The 3,987-nt window shown below is 35.1% G+C and overlaps 1 protein-coding gene across 2 annotated transcripts in view; it reads right to left on the bottom strand.

The window, feature by feature from the left end:
• LOC106474227 (retinoic acid receptor responder protein 3-like) overlaps nt 1-1,170 on the bottom strand; it is a 15,537-nt gene extending 14,367 nt beyond the window's left edge. The window contains exon 1 of one of the 2 annotated variants that reach the window (XM_022402580.1): nt 1,011-1,170. The gene's annotated coding sequence lies outside the window, so the exon portion shown is untranslated. Of the gene's footprint in view, nt 1-988 lie in introns of both variants that reach the window. The other variant, XM_013934919.2, reaches the window with a different exon arrangement.
• Nucleotides 1,171-3,987: the final 2,817 nt, after the last annotated feature.

The following is a 3,987-nucleotide window of genomic DNA, read 5'->3' as shown; positions in this document are numbered from 1 at the left end:
ATAATCATGTCCAATGAATAGCTAATAGAACACATTTTAAAACATCCTTCTTAATCATGTCCAATGAATAGCTAATAGAACATACTTTATAACATCCTTCATAATCATGTCCAATGAATAGCTAATAGAACACATTTTAAAACATCCTTCTTAATCAGGTCCAACAAAAAGCTTATAGAACACACTTTATAACATCCTTCATAATCATGTCCAATGAATAGCTAATAGAACACATTTTAAAACATCCTTCTTAATCATGTCCAATGAATAGCTAATAGAACACATTTTAAAACATCCTTCTTAATCAGGTCCAACAAAAAGCTTATAGAACACACTTTATAACATCCTTCATAATCATGTCAACATCCTTCATACTCATGTCCAATGAATAGCTTATAGAACACACTTTACAGCATCCTTCATAATCATGTCCAATGAATAGTCATTAGAACACACATTCCAACATTAGTCACCAATTATACAGATCTTTGGGGAATTCCACCCCCCTCATCAGTAACCCTGAATAATGGCTAATTGAAAGAATAAGTCTAGGCTTCATATCATGGTAGAGTGTATATATATTATATGGTGTTTTAAAATGTCTTTTACTCGCACAGTAGTTTTTAATATTTTAAACAGATATTCCGTCTGAATAATTCACATGAATAATCAGACAGTAGCATCACTTCTGCATATTCTTTAAATTCCTATATAAATATAGGATTACTGTGTGAGTAAAAAACATTTCAAAACACCATATACATCTAAAACAAGCTTCTTTTGTTCTCACAGACATGTCTATTTTTTATAAATTCAGCATCGATTTTGTCTTTACAAACAGTGTAAAATTATAATATATAGATGATTACTTCCTCCCGGACAGTTACGGAGGCCAGCACTTTACTGTTTACAAATGAAAGGAGTTTAACTTAAGATGAGAATTTATGAGTTGGGTTTAAAATTGTATTATTCTCAAGGGTGGGCTTACCTTGAAACACCAAATGACATGGTTTCCTGTTTTCGTAGAATCTTAGCCAAGTTACGAGGCTAAAATAGTTTTATCGTTAAAACCAAAACCACATTAAACAACTGATTGGAGAACTTTGCGAGGACAAAAGTTATGCGCTCCCTAGTGGTTCAGCTTGTCTGAAGGCTTATAACGCTAAAATTAAAAACATGATTTCAATACCCTTGGTGGGTACAGCACGGATATTCCAATGCGTAGCATTATGCTTAACAATAAACGAATAAACAAACACTATGTTCAGTTTAAAAAAACTGTCACAACCCTGAGCGAAGTTCTACCACCAGTGAAACTAACAATAATCATAGTCATGTTATTATGCAAAAAAAAAGAAAACGGCACTTAATAATTACACAATATAAATTAATCTAAGTGCTACAAGCCACAAACATTTGCTCTGTGAACAATAATTACTAATTTATACATACAAAATAAGGTTGTAGAGAAGAGGTGAATACCTCCCCATTAACTATGCACCTTATTTAAAAACGAAAATAAACTAACAATGACATATAGTCAAGCTCAACGTTGCGAACTTAGGTTGGTCAGCTAGCTATAGTCCCTTTCTTCCTCTGGCCCTTTTAAGAAGGTATGGTTAAATGTTGGACAAGAAATGGAACCAATATCTTAGGTACCCCAAATCAGTTGGAACAACAACAAAAAAGAGTTGCCGAGAAACCTGATTTTCTGAAACTCTGTGGATGTTAAATCATCTTTATAACATCCAGAACATTCTTCCGAAGGTTGTCATAAGATCATTTAGATCTTCTGGACCAGTGACACTTGTATGGTCTCATATTCTACAGTGTAATCAGCAACCTCACTTAAAAGAAAGTCTTGGACATCTGAGATGTAATCTGGAGCTTTGAAAGACAATGGAGGATCAATGATGCAGTACAACAAAGGTTTTGTCTATATGGACTTATGAGAAAAGGGGAGAATCACCAGAAGTTAAGTAGAGATAATGAACATGACTAACACTCGACCTTAAATACTGAAAATCCAGATTCAAATGAAGGTTAAATTAATTCTAATTTGGCAAAGGTTAAGCCAAGTACATAGGTTAAGATAGGCTGTAACATTTGTTACGACCATGAAGTATGAAGCCTGGTATTATATATATAGTTATATGACATTTCCATAGGATTATATATATCGTCTATAGAATGTACAAGAATTTCAGGACTTCCCAATCTACAGGTTTCATTTGGTCTCAATTGACCAACTGCCTGTAGCCATGTCGTCCTTTGTTGTTCCTGCCAGACAACAAATAAGCACGACTTACTCTACAACCCAACGTCATTCTTCTTTTTACTCTCCGCTTGTTATGAAGAAAGCACACGATTCCAGTAGGAAGGAATGGGGATCGAGACTGCAACAGGTTCTTAAACACAAGACTCAGAATAGGCAATGACAACCACTACTTTTGATGGTTAATCTCCGCCAATGATTCCATTGTCTTTTTTAGGAACTTTCTTTTAGTTACAAGTCTAGTATTAGTTTTTAGCACGATTTACAAAATCTTCATCAAGAGATTGTTACTTTCAACCTCTCCTTAGTACACTTACAGCCTGTATTTTCATGTTTTAATACTGTAACTTGCATTGAAACAATATTAAGAAATTTATTTCGTATGGGTTTAATGAAAATATTTCAATCTACACGACTGAAAATATTCTATCCCAACAACATGAAACTGGGTATACCAAATTCATGTTTTTATGATATCTAAGCTACTGCCTGTGTTTATTTCTTATAGCAAAGCCACATCGGCTATCTGCCGTGTCCACCGAGAGGAATCGAACCCTTGGTTTTAGCATTGTAAATCCGAAGACTTATCACTGTTCCACTGGGGGACCTATTGTCTGTGAATTTTATTTACTACTGATAATTTCATCTACTTATAAATATTTCGACTTGATCCAATTGAAATATCTTTTGTTCTACTCTTAATGAAAAACACCAGGTAACACTGTGTTCTATCTCTCTCTCTCTCTCTCTCAGATGTAGTATGAGTCTTTTGCTATTTTCATCTTTTCCATGAAACTTCCTACCTGATGAATATTTCAAATTCAAAATTGAAACATTCTCTTTCCAGTATTAATGAAAACAACAGGTGCAGTATATAATACTTTCCAGGAACTGTCAAATGCAACTCGTTTTTATCTCAGGTACCACAAAGTAAATAAACACTAGCGAGATTTGGACACACAAAGAGATTTTAACCAGCCAGGATTGAACATAACCCCCTTCCTGCTCATTGCATCAACAGACTTCTCAGGTGCAAAATTGAGAAGTTAGTGAATACAGGACAGCGCCCCCAGTGTCACAGCGGTATGTCTGCGGACATACAACGATAGAATCCGGGTTTCGATACCCGTGGTGGGCAGAGCACAGATAGCCCATTGTGTAGCTTTGTGCTTAATTAAAAACAAACAAAACAAACAGGACAGCATGCTCTGTATAGTTCTCACTACTCAGTTATATCATTACAGTGATTCTTTCGACAGTGACAATTTTTCAGTCAACAATGTTTTGATTACTGACCATCAGCAAGTGGTGATCAACCACTCCCACCATATTGATCAGGAGGTCAACTGCTTTCTTGAACCTAAGTGTTTTTCTAACATCTACAATATTTTAAATTTTATTTACTGTAGTTTTAATTTTATATAAAAAATGGTGAAGGCTCAAATCATTGACTTAAACCAGTGGTCGGCAACCTATGATCCGCGGGTCACTTAGTGACCCGCGGCAATAATTTGGCTGAACTGCCAAAAGTTGGCCTCACCATTGCAACCCGTAAGGGCACAATCATTGTTCAGTTCAAGTTTTTTGGCTATGTGAGAAGAACAACGATATTAAAGGAAAGATGGGAAAGAGTCACGGCTAAGGAGAATTTTAAGATCAATTTCAGGGAAAAATATCAAACTGGTCGAACTATTAATTTCTTGTATGTAAAT

This window comes from Limulus polyphemus, unplaced genomic scaffold, assembly GCF_000517525.1.
Source record: "Limulus polyphemus unplaced genomic scaffold, Limulus_polyphemus-2.1.2 Scaffold6974, whole genome shotgun sequence".
Taxonomy (NCBI): domain Eukaryota; kingdom Metazoa; phylum Arthropoda; class Merostomata; order Xiphosura; family Limulidae; genus Limulus; species Limulus polyphemus.
This window is presented reverse-complemented; position numbering and strand designations above follow the sequence as displayed.